This window comes from Sapajus apella, unplaced genomic scaffold (genome assembly GCF_009761245.1).
Source record: "Sapajus apella isolate SASKATOON/1434 unplaced genomic scaffold, GSC_monkey_1.0 scaffold15, whole genome shotgun sequence".
NCBI lineage: Eukaryota > Metazoa > Chordata > Mammalia > Primates > Cebidae > Sapajus > Sapajus apella.
The window spans coordinates 5887350-5896789 of record NW_022436955.1 but is presented as its reverse complement, the minus strand read 5'-3'; positions in this window follow the sequence as shown (position 1 = coordinate 5896789).

The window sequence follows — 9440 nt, the reverse complement described above, 5'->3', positions numbered from 1 at the left end:
TCCTCTTCTTAAGACAAAAACAGCTTTAAATTCCCATTAGGCCTTTTTTTAAAAGGCTTCTTGAACATCAAATATCTTTTGCAAAACACTTCATTGATTTAAGTGTAAATTAATCAGAAATGCATGGATCCTATTTTCCTTAAAATACACATGGATTTTTACATCCAGATGCAAAAACCTTTTCCTGTTTTACATCACTTCAAAATTTCAAAGAGTGCTTTAGGTGCTCAAGGCTGACTCAAACGTGTTAAGCCTTGTCCTTGATCCTTGCAAAGCATAAGAAGTGGTAACTTTGACATCAGATTTCTTTAGTCCTCTATATGAATACTAAAGGAATGCGCTTTCTTAGAATTGCTAACAGAAAAAAAGTAATTATTAAGCAATGTGACCTTGGTAATCTTTCTAGGCTATAGTATGGCACTGCAGAAAAAAACAACGTGTTCAAAAATCTCAGATTTGTTTTCTGACTTCAACTCTGACTAAATGTCTCTGGTTTTCTCATCTAAAAAATGGGGGTACAAGACAGGACCTATTTATCTTGGAGCTTGCTGTGGGATAGATATAAGATGATAAATCAACAAAAATGTATTGAGCATCTCTTCTGTGCTACTGAGGATTCAAAGATAAATGAATAAAATAGTTCTCTCTGGTCTTAAAGGAAATTCCTAACTCTGGAGGAAGAAAGCGCTCTGGGAACCTATTTTGGCACTCCATCTTTGGAGTGAGGTGACCATTGGGGGTCTAAGGGCAGTGGAGGCAGTGTACCCTGCCTGAGGGATCACTTACATCCTGAATGAGAAATTGCTCTGTAAACACTGAGGTCCTAAGTTATGAGGCACTAAGAAGCAGATGGATTCTCATTAATTCTTGGTGTCATTATAATTATTATTGCTGCTAGTATTACCATTATGCAAATCATCATTTGGAATTTGAATTGTTTCCCTCTGTTCACTCTTGATCTTCACTGTTTTATTTTTGCTCTAGAAGATTGAGTTTCCTGGTTTTGCTTCTTTTCACTTTGTTTTGCCATCCTCTTTACTCCCTTTTTCTTTTCCAGTGAAAGCTGCTGTTCTCATTGAGGTGTGGGGACACACCAATCTCTGCTGGGCCATCTGAGTTTTCTTAACTCCAAATCTGGGTCTATTTCTAGCTAACTGCTGGCAATAATGCCATAGTTACCTTTGCAGTCATATTCATTTGTTTGTTACCTTAAATAAAATAATTTCTGAACATCGACTATGTATCAGGCTTTGGGTTAGATCTGGGATACACAGATACGGATGTCCACAGAAATGGATAATAGACTCTGCTTTCATGGAGCTCTAAATCAATCTAGTGAGAGTGGAAGATAAATAATCATAAAGCGACAGGGCAGTGTGTCGAGACTTATGCTGCAGATATGTGCAAGGCGTAGCAGGAGCTTACAAGTAAGGAAGCATGGATGTAAGTGAAAACTTAAAAGTACATGTCATATTTATGATCCATCTAGAAAGATAAGATGGCCACTATTCATAAAGAGATAGCCTAAGAAAGGAAATAAGTTATTTCTCTACAGTCAAATTCTGCTCAATAAGCTGATCCCAACTGAAACCCCAGATTAAGGAGCCAAGCTTCCTAGTAAGTCCAAGGAGTTGGGGGAAAGGGGCTGAGCCCCTTTATAATCACCAGGAGCACCATAACCATGCATATCCCAAGAGATATAAAATCTATACAAAACAACAACAACAACAACAACAACAACAACAACAAAAGTGTTCTTGCTAGTCCTTGGACAAGCCAGACCCTCTTCTTCAGCTCCAACCAAGTCATTTCCATCCAGATTTTCCCCCAAGACCTTCCCAGGTATAAAGGGGGTCAAGACCCAGTCTCCAAGATCCATAGCTTCCACGTAATTGAATAAGAAAAAAAATCTCAACAGAGTTCATCAATAGGAAATGGTTATGAGGCTGACCCATTGTTCACAAAGTACTTCTCATCTCTATCCCTGAACTGGTCAAGAACACACTCACCAGATGTTCTGAATGCTAGCATGAAGATCAGCAGCCAAACCTTTCCTCCATCTGTAAGTGTGAGTGGTTTCCAGACTGCAAACTGGTATCAGAGCCTGTTTCCCTGGAAAAACAGAAGACCTCTCCTCCCACAAGAATCTTACCCCTAACACTTTCCTGTCTCTTATTGATGCCTCAGGATTCCCTTATTTATTCTTTAGGATATTAAATACAAAATATTAATCCATATCTATTTACCAGACTATGAAACTGAAGCAACCCCTCTTCTAACATTAGGTGTCTTTAGTCTCGTATTAATGAAAAGGAGTAGAGGGACGAACAAAAACAACAACAACAACAAAACACACTTTTATTCCCCAGGAAGAAATGCTGTTCTATGTGCAAGGCACTAACTGTTGAGAACACCATGATTTGGAGAAGAATGAAAGGATGGTTTGCCTAGAGCCCTGAATGTACTGGAGAACAGTGGATGGTAGGATTTAAAAGGCTAATTGAGAGTGACTGAATGCCCTGTAGCCACAAGACAGAATGGTGCTCGAAGAGGAGTAACCTAGCTGCAGGAATCACAGAAGGACCTGTTCTCCAACCATCTGCTCTTCTTAGATGAGTATCAATGGGCTCACTGGAGAGGAAATCAACATAAAAAACTAGACCTTTGTCTTTCGTTGCATCTTTTAATACAACAACTCTGTAAGTTAAATATCTTCATATACAAAGGTGAATGAGACTCAAAGAGATCATCAACATCTCTTTGGTTAACCAGCTGGTTTAATTTACAGAGTGTATCAGTCCATCCTCATGCTGCTAATAAAGACATATCCGAGACTGGGTAATTTATAGAGGAAAGAGCTTTAATTGACTCACAGCTTGTCATGGCTGGAAAGGCCTCAGGAAACTTATAATCATGGTGAAAGGGGAAGCAAAGCTTGTCCTTCTTCACATGGCGGCAGCAAGAAGAAGTGCCAAGCAAAAGGGGGAAAGGCCTCTTATAAAGCCATCAGATCTTGTGAGAGCTCACACATTATCATGAGAAGACCATGAGGGTAACTAACCCCATGATTCAATTACCTCTCACTGGGTCTGTCCCAGGACATATGGGGATTATGGGAACTACAATTCAAGATGAGATTTGGGTGGGGACACAGTAAAACAATATTGCAGAGCTGGTAACATATTCAGCCAGAATTTAGAAACCAGAGCTATATGATTCCAAATGTCTTCCTCTTCCTTGCAGGTTTTACTCTCCCACCAACAAAATAAAAGGAGTTACTGTTTTGAAAATATTGAGAAAAACAAAGTAGTTTGGCTAGTGCATACATGACAAATAGGTTGTATTATAAAGTGATATGGGGGAGATAAGCAGAAGCCTAATTGGAACTCAGAGAAGCGAAATACATTTCCCTTCACAGTTTCTTCATCTGAAAAATTAGAGAGTTATTATAGAGAATGAATGGGATAACATATGTAAATCAGTCTCTATAGTGCCTGGCAAGATATTAAACCCTCGATGTTAAGAATACCAATTACAACTGTTAGTGCCATTTATTATCATTTTCTATTCCAGAAAAGTGATTATGTGCCTTATGTAATTTGGGGTAGAAAACAACACAGTGAAAAATAAGGTGTTCCCTGCTCAGACACAATGAGATAGTTTTGGGGAAGAAAGTCAGAATATTATTATGTGAAATAGAAGAATGAGAAAAAATTCACTAGGTTTCCTGATTTTGGCAAGTCAGGTACTTTGGTCTTCCTCTGTACTGGGATAATGTAGGAGTTAGTTTTACATACCACCATTTTAAATGAGTTATTGTTTCTGTTTGGGTTTCTTAACAGAAAAGACTGGTGAAATTCTCAATACATTAGAGCACATGAGAACAGTTTTTGTTTTTCTTACATTGTTGTCTTCCCCTGATTTCCTAATAATCTTCACTTCAAAAATCTGCAGCACATGTGATCTGCTTGGGAAAAAACTTTGGGACTACCTTAGTGAGCCAGATTCTAGGGTACTGAAATAATTCAACCAAGACAAGCATATTATTAGGCTGAACAGGGACGAAGTGAAGAGAACCAAGGTTATCTCACCAGAAACTATATCAGAAAGTAGAACTTCTCTAGACAACATTAATTTGGATCAGGGCACCTGAACTACATTTTTTTTTCTAGTCTTTTAACTTTATATGTTGAATACCACTCAGGTTATTAACTTAATAATTTCTTCTACATGCAGGGACAAGTGCCATACTTACATCTTTTAAAGACCTGCGCTCTGGTTTTGTTTTATTCAAGAGCTAGCTCTGTAACCTTAGGCTCAGAAGTCAAAAGCCTTACCCAGCTCTTTTACTGTAAAATGAAGAGATTGAACTAGATGATCTCTAAGGGCCCTTTGGGCTCTAAAAGCCTATAACTCTATAAAATCGAAGTAATAATATATTGTCTTCTCACCTCACAAAATCATTGCAAGGATCACATAGGAGAGCTGATGTGCTTGGAAATATATAAAGGGATATACAAGCTAAATAGCAATAGCAGAAATGTGACTTAACCTTGGACTCTAGCACTAAGGAGATAAACAAGACTTTAGATGTCATTTGGTTTCATTATTCCCAAATGTTATCCAGAATGATGCTTGTAATGTCGAATCAAAATTACATTTGTTGCTTTCTAAAAAATGCACATTCTTCTGGAGAGTTTGATATAATTGGTTAGCCATAGAATCTGGGATCTATATATACAAAATCACTTGCAATTAAAGATTCAGATTCTCTTTGTAAACACATAATATTTAGCATCTCTTTAATTGCAACTTATGAATCCATTTTATAGTGGTGTATTACATTATTTAAAAGTAGGTTATAAAGTCATTTATTAGTATTTTAATATTGAGAGGCAGTGCTGGACAGCATTTAATGTTGGAAAACATGGGTTTAAAATATACTTTTTAACTTATTAACTATGTAACCTTGAACAAACCACTTAACTTCTCTGAGCCTCAGTTTTCTCATATTTTAAAGGATACATACAATAGCCACTATCCATAGTGCTTTAATAATTAAAGAGATACTGTATGAGAAGAAAGTAATGAAGTATGTCACGTTAGCTTGCCTTTCTCCTTCCTTGGCCTTCAAAGTATTGTAGCTATGAGGATATTAATAAAACACAATGCTGCATAATAATTATATTACTGTAATAGTAAAGAAATCTCCAAGTTGTATAACAGGTGTCTAGATATCTTACCATCCAAATAGATGCCAATACATAAATTTGTTTACAGGTATCTCCTCCTTTCTCAGAGACTAAGAGTTTAGGGGGTGGCATCTGGGTGAGTAAAAATACCTTCTGTTATTGTTGGTTTGATTTAAAATTTAGGAAGATATGCTCAAATGTATGTCTTGCAGAAATTTTGCCTATTTAGCTATATTTATTAATACACAGACATGTTGGCAAAAACAAGTATATTTTTCTACTGCAAATATCCTTTTCCATATTCTACCATTCCAAATCTCTCAAGTAAATCCACTATTTACAATAGAGCTGTTTTAATGACATGTTTACGAAAATACAGATCCTGATCACAGTTTCCCTGTGGACTACCAAAGAGAATTTGAAACCCAGTTAGTAGTTGCAAGATGAAAATCCGGTTCAAATGTACATCAAATTGTATCTATGGAACTGGAATTGTTTTATAAACCTCAATTAGACCTCATACCACCCCCCTGAGGATGGAAACAAGTTTTATGCACTTTCACGGAGACACAAACTTAAAACCCATGAAGAGGTTAATCACTTTGCCTCAGAAGCCTTATAGCTGGTCTGTGGTGGAGTGAACAACAAAACAGAATTTCTTCCCAGGGAGCAACTTACCTTCTTTTATTTGCCTGATTACTAGAGTGTATGAAACTTCTGGAAAATTACGATGAATATTCAAAAGAAACCCCTGAGAAAGGATTAGCATTTGTTTCCTAGTTTAGAAAATGAGTGATTTGTTTTTCATGTAAAAGCAACAGCACCTTTTTTGTTTTGCCAAACACTTAGGTGGAAATGACCCCTTTGAGGAAGGAGAAAAGAAGAGCAGAGCAATTCAGGAATTAGGATAGCAATTGGTAGAATATTTCTGTTTCTTTCTTCTTTTCTCCTCCTTGTACATAGCAACCTGCACAGATATTGCACACTAGAGGGCACTTGAAGTAGAAGAAAAAAAGCCTTGACATCCACTCTAACAGGACTAGTTGCCTATGCAGGCAGGAGATGCCAACCTAAAAGCAGTGCCCTGATTTCCACATGGCAGCATCTTTAGTAAAAGAACAAACAAACAAAAATTCTTAGTATTATCTAGCTTTGACTAATAAAAGAAGCCTGTTCACATTCTCGATAATTAATTTCCCTTTAATTTCTTGGGCATTTGTCCACTGCATATACATGTGATCTTTTCTCTAATAAGCAACTTGGTAACTAATCACAACTATAAATTATATTTTACACATATTAAGATAATTGTCCTGCTTTCATCTCCCCTCCCTCATATGTCTGTATTCCCCTATACATCTGTAATGGTACATTAGTATAAGTGTTCAAATATCAAATAATGGTAATCTTCTAAGCCAAACTTAAAATCAATTAAATTTAATTATTAAATCTTAATATCAAATACACTCTGTTGTACCAAAGTAGTCGTATTTCAGGGGGGTGGGGTACCTTCTTTATTCCTCTTTCTTCTTTTTTTTTAATACTTACTCTTTTTTTCTTCTTTCTTTGTTGTTTTTTACTTGTAACACATTGTGAACTGTTTTTCATTTTTTCCTCCTTTTTGCTCCCAAGTTAAACAAGAGTGGCCTAGAATCTTAATCTAGTTTCTGTTCTCTTACAGAAAAAAAAAAAAAAAATAGAGAAAAAAACAAACACTGATATGCTAAGCGTGTAGTCCACAAAACCTGGACTGGCTTATTTGATAGCTTTGTACCAGTCCTCTTAAATCTATCTCCTTCCCCCCACCTCCGACCAAGTTTCTGTTCAGAAACTGAATTGAAGCTTATCTCTTTCCTAGCACCTGGGAAGATGGGAGATAATGCCATTTTGAAAACCTTCTCCAAAATGCTCTCAGCACAGATGTGGTTTTCAGAAAGTGTTTACACCTCCATTTACTGAAAATATAATGACAAGCTCAAGATTAGTAATTATAGTCAATATTCAGAGATACAGGCCTAATTTCAGGGACAGCTAAAACCAGCAGCCAAGAAACGTAGAGCATTGCAAATCTGAATAGGAAGCTCAATGATGATTTTATGCCAAGAATTCATAACTACTTCGAAAGAAATCAATTTAGCTTTTCAAATCCCATACTAAACATTAGGGAGGTACTCAGATGATAAATTTAGTGTGCATACACTTTTATTTTTCTTTTAAAATCTTGTTTTTTAAGACAGTGTTTTGTTTTAAAACAGAATATTCCAGTGCAAAAAAAAAAAAAAAAAAAAAAAAAAAAAAAATATTAACACAATACACTATCTTATTTTTTTTCTCTTCTCATCTTTATATATACATCACATGAGAAAGAAATTGCCCAAAGCAACATTCTCAAACTTTAGCAAGTAACAGAATCTCTTGGGATATTTGTTAAAACCCAGATTTCTGAGCCCCCCTCAGATTCAGAGTCTAAGAATTTGCAATTCCAGCAAGTCTCCAGAAGATGCTGAGGCAGAAGCTGGTCCAGGGATTGTAGGTTGGAAACCACTGGCCTAATGGAATCCCTGGAATTGCTCACATTTGTTTAATGGAAGCACCATCATATTTTCATAATCTTTTAAGAGAATGGTTTAAAGCAAATTCATAAAGAAACAAGCAAAAAAGCTATCCTAAATTTACCTAAACACTTACAAACTTCTCAAAACTTCTTTCTTGATGTTTTTATTCTTATGACCTATGCTTCAATATGGAACTCCAAAATAAAATTTAAGTTTCTTATGCCTAAGGTCAGAGTTGTTGTATATTACTTATCCTTTCTCCGTACCCCAGATAAAAGGCATGATTTCAGAGAGCTTTATCCTAGTGAAATACTGGAAGAGTCTCTGCATTTCTGGAAAAAATATTATATGGTAATTAGAGTTGTCATTTTTCATATGTCAAGTTCTTGAGATTTTATTTTAAATTATAATACCTGGCATAACAGATGTCATATTACAAGCAATTCAATAAGCCTAAAGGTTACCAGTAATCATAGTATGGTAAATATATTTTGTTTTGTTACTAGTTTGTTTTAATTTTTAATTCCATATTGATGAATGAAAACTACAAAAGACTGCATTTTAATGCAGCAAATAACAGATATGTTCCATTCTGTCATTCCCTGCTCCAACCAGAGAAGCTGGAGTCTTCCTAACACTCTCTCTCTCTTTTGTGGGCTCTGTTTCCTTTGAATCTTCTGATTCCCCACTCAGCAACTAACTGGCCATTTGGTTTACTGTTTCCCTTGATCAAAAGTATGACAAAGGTTCCAGCCATAGTATAAAATAAAAGTATCTTTTATTACTTGAAGTCCCTTTCCATCTCATTCACTCTCAACTACAGTAACTCTGCAAAACTGCCTGCCTGTCACCGAGATCCAGGCTAGAGACATCCTGCCTCATTCTACTTTTTGCATCAGTCAGCCACGGTTATTCTGAATGCAATCTTCTCTCCCTCCCCCCAACTCCTTCTCCAATTATACTCCTGCCCTATCAGATAATTCCTACCTTTACTCCCCTGCAATGCTCCACAACACATGCAATTTCAGTCGTCATTCTGAAAATCCTATGTACCACAGTCCTCTTCCTGCTGGAAGGCTATAACCCTGGAGAGGATGTTGAAAAGAAAACGCTTTCTTAAGGGGGTAGACTCTCACCGTTGTGACATTACACTGCATCTTATTAAGAGTGGGTGGAATTGTTAAAGAGATAAATACCTTGTCTTTCAGCATCCCTGATTATTTTAGAAATATCCTTATAGGGCTTTTAACATTATCCTTTAACATTACCCTAACCCTCTTTCACACTGCTTAATCATCCAAACCTCTCTTAAGAAATAGTCAGGAAATTCCTACTGCAACACTTTGAGCAGATATTTGCAGGTCTAGAAATGAATTCCAGAGGACCAAAATACAAGGAAGATAATATATATAACCGCTTTAAGAGTAAATATGGACAAGATGAGTCAAAGCAAACTCTTCTTAACCCTAGATACCCAAAATCATTGGATTCTGACTCTCTTTAAAAGCCATTGGATTGTGACTATCTTTACTTTGCCAGTATAGTTTGTTAAGAAAAAGCTTTGAGGATATTGTCTAACAATCTGACTTCTTTTTTTTTTTTTTTTGTTGGGTTTGGTTGATTAAGTTGTGTCAAAGAGGGTTAGGGAAGATTGGATGGGTTCTTTTTTAGGATGGGAAGGGGGTCGTGTAGG